The sequence below is a fragment of the Crocuta crocuta genome, unplaced genomic scaffold, assembly GCF_008692635.1.
Source record: "Crocuta crocuta isolate KB4526 unplaced genomic scaffold, BGI_CrCroc_1.0 scaffold131, whole genome shotgun sequence".
Taxonomy (NCBI): domain Eukaryota; kingdom Metazoa; phylum Chordata; class Mammalia; order Carnivora; family Hyaenidae; genus Crocuta; species Crocuta crocuta.
The window spans coordinates 8461610-8479318 of record NW_027528977.1 but is presented as its reverse complement, the minus strand read 5'-3'; the positions used below and the strand labels follow the sequence as shown (position 1 = coordinate 8479318).

The window sequence follows — 17709 nt, the reverse complement described above, 5'->3', positions numbered from 1 at the left end:
AGATTCTCTCCTAAGTAATACATACATATTAATAAATCTTTTAAAAACAATTTTAATAACCTGTAGTAAAATACACAGTTGTTAAATACACAGCTGGACGAATTTTTGCATGTAAATACAATTATGTAAACACCATCCAAAACAAAATAACAGAACATTTTGGGACCCCAGGAGGCTCCTTTGTGTCTGTTTTCAAACAATACCTTCCTTCCCACTCACCTCACCCACCTGGAGGGAGACCACTGTTCTGACCTTTAGCCTTGTACATTAATTTGGCCTATTTAAGACATTGTATAAATGGGATAATACATCATGTTTTCTTTTCTATCTGGCTTCTTTTGCTCAGCATAATACTTTGGAATTCTTTCATGTTACTGCTCACAGAAGTTGTTTTTCCCCCCCCCCTTTTTCGGTTTCTGTGTGGTGTTCTTTTGTATAAATATAGTACAGTTTATACATTCTACTGGTGATGGACCATGTTTAGCTATTATAATTAAAGTTATTCTGAGCATTCTTAAGGCATTTTGAGTCTTTTTGGACATATGCACTCATTTCTCTTACATACACAGAAGTAGAATTACTGTATCATAGGGTACATGTGTGTTTAACTTTTGAAGATAATGCCAAACAGTTGTCCAAAGTAGATATGCCAGTTTACTCTCCAATTAGCAATATATGAGAATTCCTCTTGTTCCACATACTTGCCAACACATGGTATTATCAGTCTTTTAAAATTTTGCTGTTCTATTGGGTGACTTTTTCCCCCCCATGTGATTGCAAGGGCGTTTAAGTTGTCATCCATTACATAGACATTAAGATCTCTGATTAAGAACTTAATTGCTGGGTAACAGTTACTTACTTGCCTCTGGGTGAAATTATCTTTTCTAATATATTCACAATTCCAGAGGAATAATCTGTAACCTGGAAACTAAACTGTAAAGATAACCACCATGATCAATTCTTTTTGAAAAGGTTGAAGAAAGGAAAAGTGAAGAAAAATAAATACATGGGTATGTGTGTGCACAGGATGCATGTACATGTAAGTGGAATATATACAGTGAGGATGAATCATTGCCTCCTCCTTGATGGAAAGGATCTGGTGTAATCCCTCTGCCACCAATCAGTTGTATGATTCTCCAGGGGAATGTTGTCATCTTGGACACTGAGGATTGGTTTCTGCTGTTGGCATGCTAGGTACTCATTATTGACTGGAACCCATTTAGCCTTTGTGAGAAGTGCATGTTGTTGAATCCATACATAGCCCCTGTTGCTGGCACCATGGTCACTTCTACTTGAAGTCTTTTAAGGATGCATGGTAGGTGGCTGGTAATTTTGTTCACCTGGGTATTGAGAGGCCCTTCTGCATTGGAAGACCTTTGGTATACATACATGGAACAAAAATATTTTTCATACTCTGTGCTCATTCTGAAAGGTCTAGCCATATGTATCTTTCCTAGGTCTTCCTGTACCCTTTCTTCCAAATACAGTTTTTTCACCAAGTCGTTAAATGTCTAGATTAAGCATTAGCCTTTGCACATGACTCACTGTAGATCTGTAATCCTGGATATTTCTCAGTATAGATGGAGTGGACAGGCACATGTACTGGTCACAGTTCTATTTGTTGGGGTGATTTCCCTTCATGAAGTATTTTAAGGACACTCTTCATTGGGGATGGAAGGCTGCAGGAGTCCACTTCTGCTTGGTGCATGGATACCATGCAAACTGTCTATCTAACCCGGGCCCTAGTTTCCCTCCCAGTCAGCTGGTCATAAGGAACTCTTTGTGAAGCTATAGGTGTGGTAATACAGTAGGAGTAGATATTAGAGGTATCTGAGCCTTCTTCTCTTGCAACTTCTTCTGCCTTGTAGACATGCTTGAATCTGATTGCTTTCATACCGTTGTCTTTTGGTGATAGATTGCTTCTTCATATGCCCAACCTTATGACCTGGGGGTCAGATGACATTTAGATGGCCATGGACAGCTCAGGTCACATGGCTACTTAATAACCTTTAATCAGGCCCTGACAAGGCCTAGTGGCAATCCAGGAGTCATTTCTCAAAAGGACAGTTATCGCAGAAGAGGACTTGGCTTTGTTCCAGAACTTGAGTTTTGTGCTGCAATTCTCTGAATCCTACAGGATTCAATGAAACAGATCTGCTGCATCATAAGACTCAAGTAAGTGCATAGCAGCGCTGCACACCAGACAGGCTGAATAACCATCTCTTGCTCTGGGCCTTACTCAACACCTATGGTCTTACAGGTTTCATAGTTAAGGAGTTAGCAGATTGTTAAATGTGGTATGCATTGTTTTTAAAATGCAAAAAAGGCCCATGAAGCATGCACTTCTTTTAGAGGGAAGCAGTTATGGGTTTAGCAACTTCCATTTCACTTTGAGGGGATACACCAACACCTTCCAGACTACTGGATTCCGAGAAACTTTATTGAGGTTGCAGTCTTTGAATCTTCATGGTTTTGTTTTCCACCATCAAGCTTGAATGCACCTTACTAAGACATCTGAAGGATTTGTTACTTCCCGTTTATCAGGTACCATCAGCATGATGTAATCACAATGCAAGGGGCCAGTGTGATGGTCTGTGGGATATGAAGACAAGCAGCAGCTCTGTAGACAAGATTATAGCTGAGAGGAGAGTTGTTACAGCCCTGAGGCAAGAATGTGAAAGCATGTTCTTGACCTTGCAAAATAAAAGCAAATGGCTTCATGTGTTCCTTACATATTGGTAAAGCATTTTCCAGATTGGCAGCTTTATATCAGGTGTCAGGTGCTGGATGTGCTCCAGAAAAGTACCCAGTTTGATAAATTAGCCACATTGGAGCCACTGCCTTAATGGATTTAGGATAACCCATGGCCATTTTCCACGATCGACCTGCTTTCTGCCCAGACAAAAAAAGGTGAATTAAACAGGAATGTGATAGAAATTCTCTGTTCTTAAAAGTGTCAGATATTGATGGGGTTTTGGAGTGGTGGTGGGGGTTCAGAGTTGACGGCCAAGAAAGAATTCTTGAAGGCGTCTTTGGTGCAAAAAGGTGATTTTGTTAAAGCACAGGGACAGGACCCATGGGCAGGAAGAGCACTGGGGTTGTGAAGAGGGACTGCTTATATCCTGTGGAGTTGGGGGAGACAAAAGTCAAGAGTTTCTTAAAGGGATTTCCATATGCTAAAGACACAGATTACTGAGGTCTAGCTATTGTCAAACTAAAGCTTTTTTTTTCCCTCTAGCAAAGCATTATCATTAAGACAGTAGAAAGTTCTTGGAGATTAGTCTGTTGATAAGATCTCCTTTTTCTTGTAACTACTAAGATATTTGTAAACTGACAGGACGATATCAGTTTAAACATTTGTTTTCTGTCCTTTCCTTTGTACTTGAGCAGCCAGGGGTGCCTGAGAAACATCACACATATGCCACTTTGTTGGTGGTGGTTTGGTTTGCAGGGTGTCTCCTTTATCAATATTAATGTCTATAGTTTCCCTATGGATGTGGCATTTCTTGTGGTTTACTGTCCTGGTAAGGAGGGAAGTTCAGGATGTTTCCGTTGGTCATTCTTAATATAATTGCCCATCTTCCATAGTCAGGAAACCACTGTGGAAATTCTCCCAGTAGTTAAGTACGTTTACTCCAGTAATGCGTTGAGAAACTGCAAAAGGACCATATGGTGGGTCCATGGCTTTATTGGGTCCACTGTGAGATGTAAGAGGCCAAAACATCATGAATCCCCTGACCACAATAAACTTGACTTAGACTGGTTGATGGTGGTATTTAGGTCCCTAGGATTTAGTGGAGCTCTACGTTAAAAGAAAAGTAAGGATTGCTCTCTGAAGGAATCAAAGCAAATAGAGAATGAGTATTGGTTATGCTTTTGTTTCCAGCTACCAGATCTCAGTATAGCCCTGAGACCAGCATCTCTAGTGGGTAGTTGTGGGAGGAACATCTGAAGAAGTGGATTCTCCATGTATGATAGTCTTTTGTAAAAGGTAGTCCCTGCAGAGCTTGTAGTTACGTTAGGATTGGGCTCAGAAGAGTGTTTTTGTTTTTACATTGTTTTTACATTGTTTTTACAATGCTCTCGAACTGGCTCCTGAAAAAGAACCAGAAAGGAACTTCATCATATTGGAAATTGTGTTTCAGCAGTGAAACTGCACTTGTGCTGATATATAAACACACTTAGCAAACCCAAACCATGTGAAATGTCACTTTAAAGTGTGAGACATGCTTGTAGGAAAGAGGTTGTAGGTGTTTATCTTTCTCATGGCAAATAACTAGTCCATAAATAAATTTGAGACTTAGCTTTGGGTTTTTTTTTTGGTGTAAATCTAAATATAATGGATTCATTTGAAACACTTAATCTATATGGACTGTATTGCTCAATTTCAGCCACTTAAGTTGCATAGAAACTATCTTTGAAATAGTCCTTGAGCTTCTAGTGACTTGCCTACCTACTTACCAATAACTGAATACTTTATTACTAATTTTCTTTTGTAAGATGATGAAAATAATCTGGTGCTGACATTGAAATTTGAGAACTCTGTGTTCATTAAATTATGCAAAATTCTAGAGAAATAAAAAAATTGCAGCCTAAGACGTTTACTGGTGTTGCTTTTCCCTTCCACATCCACCTGTTCTTAATTTTTAAAAAATAATCAAATGATCATTTATTTATTTTTCTTAAATAGTTTATTGTCATGTTGGTTTCCATATAACACCCAGTGCTCTTCCCAACAAGTGCCCTCCTCCATGCCCATCACCCCCCTTTCCCTCTCCCCCACCCCCATCAGCCCTCAGTTTGTTCTTAGCATTCAAGAGTTTCTCATAGTTTCCCTTTCGCTTTCTCCCCCATGGTCCTCCATTAAGTTTCTCTTAATCCACCTATACATGTAAACATGTGGTATCTGTCCTCTGCTTGACTTATTTCGCTCAGCATAACACCCTCAAGTTCCATCCACATTGCTGCACATGGCCAGATTTCATTCTTTCTCATTGCCATATAGTATTCCATTATATAAATAAACCACTTCTTCTGGATCCGTTCGTCCATTGATGGACACTTAGGCTCTTTCCATGTTTTGGCTATTGTTGAGAGTACTGCAGTGAACATTGGGGGTACGTGTACCTGTATGCATCAGCACCCCTGTATCCCTTGGGTAAATTTCTAGCAGTTTTGCTAGGGTCATAGGGGACCCTATGCTGGGACATAGGGGAGTTCTATTGTTAATTTTTTTGAGGAACCTCTACACTGTTTTCCGGAGGGGCTGCACCAGTTCACATTCCCACCAACAGTGTAGGAGGGTGCCCGTTTCTCCACATTCTCGCCAGCATCTAGAGTCTCCTGATTTGTTCATTTTATCCCCTCTGACTGGTGTGAGGTGGTATCTCAGTGTTGTTTTGATTTGTGTTTCCCTGATGATGAGGGATGCTGAGCATTGTTTCATTTGTCTGTTGGCCATCTGGATGTCCTCTTTGGAGAAGTGTCTGTTCATGTCTTCTGCCCATTTTATTACTGGATTATTTGTTTTTCAGGTGTGGAGTTTGGTAAGTTCCTTATAGATTTTGGATATGAGCCCTGTATCTGATATGTCATTTACAACTATCTTTTTCCATTCCGTCGATTGCCTATTAGTTTTATTGATTGTTTCCTATGCCATGCAGAAGCTTTTTATCTTGATGAGGTCCCAATACTTCATTTTTGCTCTTGATTCACTTGCCTTTGGGGATGTGTCAAGTAATTGTTTCCTACTTTCTCCTCTAGGGTTTTGATGGTTTCCTGTCTCACATTCAGGTCCTTGATCCATTTTGAGTTTATTTTGTGTATGGTGTGAGAAAATGATCTAGTTTCATTCTTCTGCATGTTGCTGTCCAGTTCTCCCAGCACCATCTGTTAAAGAGCCTTTTTTCCATTAGATACTCTTTCCTGCTTTGTCAAAGATTCATTGGCTATACATTTGTGGGTCCAATTCAGAGTTCTCTATTCTTTTCCATTGGTCTATGTGTCTGTTTTTGTGCCAGTACCATACTGACTTGATTACAGCTTTGTAGTAGAGGCTAAAGTCTGGGATGGCAATGCCTCCTGTTTTGGTTTTCTTCTTCATTATTACTTTGGCTATTCGGGGTCTTTTGTGGTTCCCTTTGTATGTTAGGGCCCTTTTATCCCTAGTTGCTTCAGAATTCTCCTATTGTCCTTATATTTTGCCAGTTTCACTATGATATGTTCAGAAGATCGATTCAAGTTACATCAAGTTACATTCAATGTCTGTTAACTTCCCCAATCTGGGAATCTCTCTTCCTCTTCTGGAATTCCTATGATACAGATATTGTTTTGTTTGATTGTATTGCTCAGCTCTCAACTCTCCTTTCGTGTTCCTGGGTCGGTTTAATCTCTTTTTCTCAGCTTCCTCTTTTTCTATAACTGTGTCTTCTAATTCACCTATTATTCTCTCTGCCTCTTCATTCCATGCATTGGATGCCTCCATTTTATTATGCATCTCATTTATAGCATTTTTAAATTAATCACAACTATTTCTCCACTCCATAGTCTTTGTAGCAATAGTTTCTCTGATGTCTTTCATGCCTTTTTCAAGCCCAGCAATTCATTTTATTACTATTGTTCTAAATTTTTGTTCAGTTATGTTGCTTATATTTGTTTTGAGCAATTCTTTAGCTGTCATTTCTTCCTGGAATTTCTTTAGAGTAGAGTTCTTCCATTGCCATCATTTTGGCTAGCTTTCTGTCTCTTGTTAGTTTTAAAAGCTTGTTATGCACTCTGCACCTGTGAGTACTGCTGTATTAAAGAAGGCTCTTTGACTGTCCAGGGCCTATCCATTTAGGAAGTGTTCTTTGGTGTCTCTTGGTCTTTCTTGTTGAGACTTTGGTTATTTTATTTCCCTACTCATAGTGGTATTTGGGACTCTCCACTGTGTGTACTTCGGCTCGTTTCTTGAGGTAGCCCTGGAAAAGAAAACAGACAAACACAGGGACAAAAGCACACAAATGCACAGACAAATCTAACAAACACACAAACCAAAAGGGAAAAGGAAAAAGAAGAAAAAAAGAGGAAGGAGGAAAAACAAACAATAAAAATAAAGAAAGAAAAAAGAAAAAAAGAAAAGAAAAAACCCAAAAGACAAAGAANGGCTCGTTTCTTGAGGTAGCCCTGGAAAAGAAAACAGACAAACACAGGGACAAAAGCACACAAATGCACAGACAAATCTAACAAACACACAAACCAAAAGGGAAAAGGAAAAAGAAAAAAAGAGGAAGGAGGAAAAACAAACAATAAAAATAAAGAAAGAAAAAAGAAAAAAAGAAAAGAAAAAACCCAAAAGACAAAGAACAGTCTAAAGGCATAAAACCAGAATTCCCAGCTACAAATAAAGAGCCAGGGGTATGCAGTGCTGATGGAAGAGCATATACAAAGAGAGAAATGACAGGGTGGGGAGGAAGCGAAATTAGAAGAGAAATGAACAGGCAGAGAGACTAAGGGGCTTAATTCAGAGAGACAAAGAGGAGAATATGGTAAGAGGTGAGGAGAAAGAAACCAAGATAATGTTACGCAGAGAAACTGTATAGTCTGATTACTCTAGAGAGAGAGAGATAGAAGCAGTGGAGGTGTAGAACATACATCTAGAAAATGGATTAAATGTGACTGTTTCAGCAAACCAGTGACCAGTGTGCCCAGTCCAGCAGAGGGGAGGGATACAAATGAGACAAGGGAGAAAATATCTGAATAGAAAGAATTGACCTAGAATTAATCAGGGCAGAGAATCTATGTTGGTCTTTCCCTGGGCTCCTGTAAAAAAAAAAGGGCAGCTCTCTAGCAGGGATGGGCCTGGCTTGGTGTAGGTGAGTCTTAACCTCCACTGAGTCCTGCGGGAAGCTCCCTGAGGTTCCGCCTTGGTGGTTGTGGGGAGAAAAATGGCAGTGCCCCAGTCCCCTCTCGAACCAAGCATTTCAACTCACTCTTTTGGGTCTGATCTCCCTGTGCTGCGGGAGTAGCCAAGGTGGGCTGTGCTTTATGTCCGAAGCCACACCTCCTTTCCAGATCTTAGTCCTCGTGCCCCATTAATACCACCTGCAATATAAACCCGCAGTCCGAGTCCCTCCAAGCAGTTTCAAGCTGGCTGCCCCCCCACTGGGAATGGAGCTGAGCCAGAAGAGAGGTGGAGTGGCTTCAGGTGCACTGCTTCCCCTCCGGGTTGAGCTGCCAAGCAGAGGAGCTGTTTCTCCTGTCACCTGGGACCAGTGCGTCCTGCTCAAGGTCAGCTGCACAGCTGGAAACCGAATCCCTCTGTGTCTTCCCACGTTTTTTCTGCTCATTTGTAGTTTACCACTTTGGCAGGGAGTGGGGTCTGCATTTTCTTGTCTTATCTATCACTGTCCCTTCCAGGTTTCTTCTCTTCCCTTTATTTATTATTCTCTCTTACTTTCTTCTTACCCTCAACTCTGTCAATTCCTGACTTCCTGGTACCTCCTCAACATAGATTTATGCCTTTGGCAACTCCCATCCACTGTTTTCTCCTTGAGCTGTCAGCCTCCAACATCCATTTGGAATAACAATGACTAACATTTAAGGAACTCAGATGTGTAAGGCCCTATTATAAAGCACTTTTATATATGTCATTTGATCTTCAGACTAGGCCTGTGAAGTAGATAGCTCATTATCCCCATTTTACAGATGAAGTTATTTGCTCAGAGTCACCAAGGTCAAAATTAGCAGATCTGGTTTTGAACTCATATCATCTGGCTCTAGAATCTGTGTTCTTAACCACTCTACCATTGGTTCTCAAACTTGACTTAATGTGGCCAAGTGTAAAATATACTGATGATGGGGTGCTGGGGTGCTCAGTTGGTTGAACATCCGACTCTTGATTTTGGATTAGGTCATGATTCCAGGGGTATGGGATCAAGCCCCACATTGGGCTCCCTGCCGAGCATGGAGCCTGATTAAGGTTTTTCTCTCTGTGTGTGTCTTTCTCCCTCCCTGTGCCCCTCTCCTCCACTCACATGTGTGCTCTCTCTCAAAAACAAAAATAAATCAGAAAAAGATATTTAAAATATACCGATGCCTAGGACACATGCCCAACTAATTAAATCAGTTTCTGGGGAGTGAGACCCAGGTAGCTGTATGTTTTAAGTCTCTCTAGGTAACTCCATTGAGCAAAGTTGAAAACCATTGCTCTACATCTTCATTATTTAGTATAGCAGCTTCAAGTTGTGTGCTTATTTAAGTTTAAATGGACTCTAAGTAAATAAAAACTCACTTCCTCAGTCATACTTGGCACATTTTAAGGGATCCATAGCCACATGTGGCTAGTGACTGCTCTGCTAGACCCCATAGACATAGAATATTTCCGTCGCTACAGAGGTTCTATTAGAGAGCACTGCTCTATACCATGCTGTCTCCCATCCCTCACGCTGCTGCCTTGACCCCATGACCTTGACTTTATTCTTTATAGCAGCCCACAGATGAGGCTAAACCCTAGACCTTGTCATCATCTGAAACTTCGTCTACTTTGCAATATCTTAAACTCATAAATCCCTCGGTTGAAGCCTCCTGTCCTCTCTGCAGTTCATTTTTATATGTCAGCCTCTCAGCTTACCTACTCTCCCCTTGTCAACTTCTCCTAGGCTTTATTTCTTTTTCTGCTGAATTTTGGATCCCCTGGTCAGTCCTGTCCTGGACATTTCCTCCTGTGGCTTACATTTTCTCTTTTCCTGCCACAGCCAGAGTGGCCAGCTCTAATGCTGGATATGAAGCCATAATACATTCTTAGCTCCTCCTGCCCCATTGCTGCTGGAGAAAAGCTTGTCTTCTAACAGATATCAGCACAGTTCTCCAATTTCATTTGGGAACTCGTCTCTGCACAGCAGTCCTTTGAGTCTTCTGTAGCTCTCCTTTTCCCCCACAGCGGCTGTTAGAGACCATCCCCTTCTCTACCCTGTGGGTCCCATGCTGCCAGCCTGAGCACAGGAGCTTTGTTCACTCCGGAGAGCCTGGCGGCAGTCTGTAGAAACACCCTGGACTTCCTTTCTGTCTGTCTACACAGCCTGCTTCACCTGTGCTTCCTTTTTCCCTCATCTCACAGGAGGGGCCTGCTCCTTTCTAAGGCTCTTCTGCCCAGTTGGTTACCCAAGCCCCATCTTCCTGTACCAGGGCTTTGTCAAGTCTTTTCTATCCTTTAAAAAACCCAGAAACCCAATCCTTTTGTAGTTTGTAAGCATGATGATTGGGTGTTCACGTCATTGTGTGACATGTGCCAGTCTTAAACCTTCATACGACGTCAGCACATTACCTGTCTGACATGGGAAAAAAAAACCCCAAAAACCCAGAAACCATCAGTGTTTTCTTCACTTGCAACCCCATAGAATGATATCCTTATCTCCTTCTTTTCCTGTTCTGACAAACTTCAGCTCCCTTCAGTCTGGCCCCCAAACCTGCCAGTGTCCTGAACTATTCCCTCCATATGATGAAGGGCCTCCAGATGCCAGGTTGGTTCTCTGCAGTGTCGTTTGAAGCTGCTGCCACTCCTACTTCACTAAACTTCCTTCTCTGTTAGGATCCATGACATGAGCCTGTTCTCCGGCTCTCCAGTTACTTCCCAAAATCTTCTGCATGCTCTTTCTGTCTCCCCACAGCCCTCATCACACCCAGTTGCAGTTATTTATGTGGGTTCGGACCCTGTCTTAGTCACACCTTCATTTAAAAATCCTCAGCATCAGGCCTGGCTTGTGGTATGAATATTGTGTTTAGGGACATTTTGAATGAGGTGAGGCTCAAGCACAATTACGTATAGTGGATAAATAGCTTGTGTTGGGGCTACCTTGAAATCCTGTTTTGATTTGCACATGTGTGGTTCTCAATGGACAGATGCAACCTCTGATAGATGTTTGGGAGCTCACTGTTGCAGGTTTTTTGCCTCCACTCCTGAATGTTTCATCAATGTCGGTATCCTGTCACTCCTCACAGACTGTCTCAGACTGTCTCGCTGTGCACATCTGCCTGGACACCCCCCCCCCCTTCCCCCAGAAAAAACCTGCCGCCTCTAGCTGGCCTCCAACTTGCCCTGCAGGGTGACTCATGGGACTTCCCAGATGTTTTAGGTTTTGTCTGTAGCCAAGAAACATTCAGATCTACTGTGTTTTTAAATCATATTTTCTAACAAAATGGCTTCCCATAAAGTAGGATTTGGGCACATTATTTTTGAGCATCATATCTGAAAATGTTTTTTTAAAGCAATTTGAGAGTCCTATCTGTTATTAGATATGTAAAGAGAAATATGAAAGCCATGGCTTTTGAGGTGACCTTAAGGCGATGATTCTAATATAGGTACAATGTTATAATGGACAAAGTGGGGATATTGCTTAGAAGGTGTCATGAAGGAGATGACTTGAGGAAGACCTTGAAGGCTGGGCAAACCTTGCAACAGGCAGACACTCTAGTGAGGATGGCAGTTCAGGTGGAGAGAGGGACATGAGTAAAGGTGATGAAAAGTGGCACGGGTTAGCTTAAATCGAATATTGCAGTTTGTTGAAAATAAGGGCATGTGGGGAGATAAACTTGGCGGGGGGGGAGGGGGGGTTAAGTTGAGCCACAAAGTGGAGAACTTCAAATGCCAGCCTAAATAGTGCAGATGTGATAAGTACTAGGAGCCCTTGAGGGTTTTTGTCAGAGGACAGGTATGATGATCGGACACCGGGAAGCTGCATCTGGCAAAAAGAATTAAGTTGGGTTTGAAGGGATTGATGCAGGGCACCTATGGCTGGGTGGCTAGCTAGCCTAGGGTGGTCATGGTCCTGGACTTCTGCCGAGTGGTGGGAGCCAGGGAGTGGAGGCTGCCCTTGGCTGTGTGTGTGCCACTCTGATTTGTGACTAAGACTGTGGTTGCTCAGCTTCTTAGACTCAGACTTGTCTCTAAATTGCAGCTACTTTAGTCATTCTGTTGCTTACTCTATTCCATAGGTATCAGTTCTGTTCTCAATGGAGACCCAAAGCTTCGATAGCAGAATGGAGGAAGAGCAGCTACTTACAGAATGAATAATTAAAAGCCATATGAAGGTCAAAAAGCATATTTGATGTGAACACAGCAACCACGTGTTCTTAGGTGAACCCATGTAAGGTCCAAGATGCTGCAAGGTCATGACTGTAGGAGAAAGAATTGAAGAGGGAGAGAAAAATTCTAATCAAAATGTTAGTACTTACATAAATCCCACATTTTAATAAGCAGATAAGAATTATTCACATTGCCTGAAGAATTGTCAGTGTTCCTCACATTTTAAATATTTAGTTGATTCCTTCTGCATGTTCCTCATCCTCCTCATCATCATTGTATTTCCTCCATCGGTGCAGATGTCAACACAGTGAAGCAGGCAAGTAATACCTTATTAATAACACAAACATAGTTTTGACCTCGTGAACCCCTTAATGGATCACACTTTGAAAATGCTTGTGTGTGTGTGTGTGTGTGTGTGTGTGTGTCTGTGTGTGTATCTATCTAATGATCCTTCGGTTATTCCGCCCAGTTTGATCGCTAGATGATAGTAACTATTTGTAGATTTTAGTTACTTTCCTAGTCACTTAGTGTTTCTTCAGAATTATGTGTAGATCTAAGTGTTTCTTACCATGTTGTGGCTTAGGACACAGTTGGTTTACTGGTTTTGTGTCCAACTTGGGCTTGGGGTTAGAGATTAGGATCAGACATATAGCTGGCTATTTGGACTATAACTCAAAATGCCAAATATTGGGTGCCCACCTTCAGATCATCTGTGATGTTTAGAAGGCTATAAAGAGTACTGAGGTTTTAAGAATTCATATAGATGTAGCCTTCCTTTTGAAGTTGTAGCCTTAGAAGTCTCAGGATTTCAGTGGCTAATACTTGTTTGGGTGATAGAACAGGGAGATAATGATTTGCAAATTTGTTTCACCAAAATTTATTTTTGTTTATCTTCAGTTATGGCTATGAAATAACATAGTAACAGTGAAAGTGTTGACAGTAGTATTTCTGCAGTTGGTATTTGGCTGCCATGTTTCTGTTATGAACCTTTAGGGTTAACATTTTTTATGAGAACCAGAAGGAAGTTTGACTTCTTTCAATTTCTGTTCATTAACCTATAGGCATCTTATAAGTTCTTTCTTGTTTGGTTTCTTTTGTTAACTTTAAAGGAGTTTTTCTATCAGATGTTTGAAAATACAACACCTCATATCTGTGTGAGTAAATGATGTAACATACAAAAACATTGAGAAGCTTGAAAAGAGAAAGCACAAATAGTTGTGGAGGTTATGACTTAACAGTCTTGTTCCTAGTATTTTTAGTAAACTAAGATTTCTGGGCAAATGAATTCATTTCCCTTGCCCTTATCAATCAAATCAAAGAACTGTATACCATCCTAACACTTTAAAAAACCAAAACATCAAAACTGCTTATAGATATGTGTTTGTACTGTAAATTTGAAAAACACAGAAAAATTTAACAAGAAAATAAAAATCATCCTGGGTTGCCTGAGATGTGTGTGAACATATTGACTATAAAGGGGCTCTAGGGAACTTTCCAGAATGATGGAACTGTTCTCCTTTTTATTGGAATTTGGGTTACATGGGTATATTTGTCAATCAAACTTTATTCTTTAGATCTGTATATAAGTTGTACTGTTGTACAGAAAAAAAAATAGTCTCAGTACTCAGGGATAACCATGATTAACATTCTGTATATTTCTTTGTAGAGTGGTATTTTTTTTAAGTTGAGATCTTATTGTGTATACTGCCTACTTTTATAAAAAATTAACATTGTGTTTTCAGCATTTCCAAATGTCATTAAACATACTTAAGTATAATAGCCACATTCTCTTAGCCCAGTGTATCCAGTTCTATATAATCAATTCCCTGTTTTTGGAATTTGAGGTTGTTAAAATCCTTCTCTTTTGTATATAAGACTTATAAACTTAATTGCACAAAACTTTTTCCCCAGCTCTGATATTCTGTGTATGTGTCAGTGTATTCTAATTAGGTTTGATTCCATTTAATTCAAGAGCATGCGCTTGAGGCCACTCTGGACATGCAGAGCTGTGAACCATTCCATCCATGCCTGTAAGGGCGCCTGTTGTCAGGTCAGCCAGATAAAGTGAGATGAAAATGAAAATAGTAATGTTGTTACCACATGTGAGTATTCTGTGTCTCAGGAAGTATAGATTTCAGCAAAATAAGATTATGTTGGGGGTCACCTGGGTGGCTTAGTTGGTTAAGCATCTGACTCTTGATCTCTGCGCAGGTCTTGATGTCAGTGTTATGAGTTTAAGCCCTGCATTGAGCTCTGCATTGGGCATGGAGCTTACTTAAAAAAAAAAAAAAAAAAGACTATGTTGACAAATGAAGAAATAATATTATAATTAACATTTATTGAGACTTACGTGGTAGGTACTGTGTTGAGATATTTAGAGTTGTTATTTCACAGTGTGTGAGGTAGCGTGAAAAAATCAAATGCTATGGAAGTAGACAGTATCAGGGAACTGTAGGGTTCCCTGGAGAAAAGAACCAGTAGTGTATGTATATGAAGGGATTTGTTACAAGAGTGACTTAGGCCATCATGGGGGCTAGATAGGCAAGTCTAAAATCTGCAGAGCAGATGGCCAGGAAGGGCAGGCTGGATCTTTTAGACATGAGCTGAGCTCCCGGCCACAGGTAGAATTGCTTCTTGTAGGAGTCCTCAGTTCTACTCAAGGCCTTTTAACTCATTGATTCAGACCCATGCAGATTATCTATGATAATCTTTTAAACTGATGATAGATGTTAATCATGTCTACAAAATACCTTCACAGTAACACCTATATTAGTGTTTAAATAACTGGGAACTATAGCCTAGCCATATTGGCTCAGAACACTTTAATGAACCCCCCCCCACCATGTATCCATCTCCCCATAAAACAGTTTTACTTCATTCACACCTTCATTCATGTCTCTCCTTCCTATTTTATTTTGAAACAAAACAAGTCTTAGTCATCATATAATTTTGTCCACAAATGTTTCAGTAGATATGTATCTCTAGCCCAGTGCTGTCCAACAGAATTTTCTCTGATGGCAGAAATATATTCTGTATCTTTAGTCACTGACCACTTGAAGCTATTGAGGAATGTGGCTAGTAAGCCCGAGGAACTAAAATTTTACTTTAAATTAACATAAAGTTAAGTAGCCACATGTGGCTAGTGACTGTGGTACTGGAGAGCATGACTTAAGAATTTATCAGGGTTTGGGGCGCCTGGGTGGCTCATTCAGTTAAGTGTCTGACTTTGGCTCAGGTCATGATCTCATGGTTTGTGGGTTCAAGCCCCGTGTCGGGCTCTGTGCTGACAGCTCAGAGTCTGGAGCCTGCTTCAGATTCTGTGTCTCCCTCTCTCTCTCTGACTCTTCCCTGCTCACGCTGTCTCTCTCCCTCTCTCTCAGAAATAAATAAAACATTTAAAAAAAAAGAATTTACCAGGGTTTTATGACTGGTGGCGCAGTCAGTTAAGCGTCTGTCCTTTAGGTCATCTCACGGTTTGTGAGTTCAGTCCCTGCATTAGGCTCTGTGCTCTTAGCTTCAGATCCTCTGTCTCCCTCTCTTTCTGCCCCTCCCCTGCTCATGCTTTCTTTAATGAATAAACATTAAAAAAAGATGAGGTTTTTATATAAGATAACCAAAATCCTGTTATCTTACTCAGAGTTGAGTAGTAATCACTTAATATAAAATAGTCAATGTTAACATTGCCGGCTGTTTCATAAGTGAAAGTGATCAATTGTTGTATATTTTTTAATAGCTTGGATCAGAATACGAACAAGAGCTATACACTGCAGATGATAGCTATGAAACTGTAGTTTTGCTTTCTCTGATTTGCTGTTTGTCGAAAATACTGGATTATTTGTTCTTCCTAGATAAAGGTCCTACTCATTTTGTAGTAGATGGTTTGGTGAAGGTTCCGTTATGTAGGCTGAGCTCAAAGCCAAGTTTGACTCAGAACCTGAGCTCTTAACCTTTCCTGGAATGATGTTGGGGATGCTGGTGCTCATGATGGCAACAACAGCATAGCGAAGTGGGAGTCTGTGTGCCAGGCATGGGAAGTCCTTCCATGCATCAGCTCATTTCATCTTCGCAGTATAGATGTTCCCATCTTCTAGGCAGGTCAGTTGACTTCCTCAACATCAAAGACCTAGTTAAGTATCAGAATTAGGATTCAAGCAGTCTGCACCCACGCTTGAATTCTTCACAAGTATGATACATTGTCTCCATGCTGATTCATTTTGGCTGCCTCTTGCAACCTGGGAATGTTTGAAATAATGAAGCACATTTTACCAAATGATTTTCCAGGGCTGTTGGGAGAATGGAATCAAATGATTGAAAGCACTTGAGAACCTTTAATGTAAAAGGCTTTTAGGGAAAGTATGTATCTGTAAAGTCAACTGCCTGCTATTCCCAGATTCTTATTTGTGATCTGTAAGTCTCTTGCTTTAAAATGGAATCTGTTCCTACAGGCCACACTCTGAATGTGACACTTTTACTTAAAATCATTTCAGCATTATAGAAAACCTCTACGAAACCTGTTTAGAAACTATCCCTGCCGAAAGTACCTTGTGCAGCTCCTAGATGAGTTTTCTTTTCTGGGTTAGGAGAGATTTGTTTGTGCTCACAAGATGGACTGCCAAAATGCACTCTGAGAAGTGAATGCCTCTGAAGTGTAGCAGCTTACCGCAAAACCTGAGTATCCCGGTAGCTGGAAATTTCCTACTTTGTATGCTGAACCACTAACTGGAAACAAACAAGCTAATCAATCCCTTGAGTCTTGGTGGTTGCTCTTTCCTCAGGAGCATCTCTTCAGATGTGACCTCCTCACTTCTACCCAGGTGGCCGTGGAGCCGACTGCTCCTGCTGCACCTCAACACGCCAAGAGAGAGCAGATCCCTCTAGTTCTAATTCCTTCCACAAGTATTGGGTTAAACTGGTATCTAACTCAGCAATGGGGAAATTGGCCTGGGTGATAAAAAGGAGCCTAGAAAATGTGCCTCTTACAACTCCATAAAATCCACTGCCAGCCCACCCACTGGGACTGCCAGGCATCTCAAACCCACCCGACTGGATTGGGCTGAGCACAGTTCCTATAAATCCATGGCTGTAAATGCTTTAGAAAGCTATCAGGAAAGACCAGTGATAAGATAAGGTATACTTCATGGGTCTACAATTCAATGGCAAGAGAGATAGGAGGAAGAATAGGGAAAAGAAACAAAGAGAGGGAGGGAAAAGAAATAGGCGAGCCAGCTGGGATAGCATTTCTTAAGTTCCATAGTGTAATTGCTTCTTGCACACTGTGTGTATGTTTTTCTTTGTTGCCACTATATCTAGTGAAATGATCTGTAATGAAAAAGAGTTACTTATTAACTTCTTTTTTAAAAATTTTTAATGTTTATTTTTGAGAGAGAATGAGAGAGAGAGTGAGAGAGCATGAATGGGGGAGGAGCAGAGAGAGAGGGAGATATAGAATCCTAAGCAGGCGCCAGGCTCTGAGATGACAGCACAGAGCCCAATGCAGAACTTGAACTCATGAACCAGGAGATTGTGACTTGAGCCAGTCGGACACTTAACCAGGTGCCCCAACTTCTCTTTTTATTTAATTTTAATGTTTATTTATTTTGAGAGAGAGAGAGAATGAGCACACACTCAAAAGTCGGACCCTGACTGAG

At 40.9% G+C, this 17709-nt stretch overlaps 1 protein-coding gene and 1 non-coding gene across 8 annotated transcripts in view; both read left to right on the top strand.

The window, feature by feature from the left end:
- EPB41L4A (erythrocyte membrane protein band 4.1 like 4A) overlaps window positions 1–17709 on the top strand; it is a 260985-nt gene that overhangs the window by 56430 nt on the left and 186846 nt on the right. The window lies entirely within an intron of this gene.
- On the top strand, window positions 10210–10313 carry LOC144226045 (small nucleolar RNA U13). The gene has a single exon (XR_013333510.1). It is a non-coding gene; the product is annotated as a small nucleolar RNA U13 (small nucleolar RNA).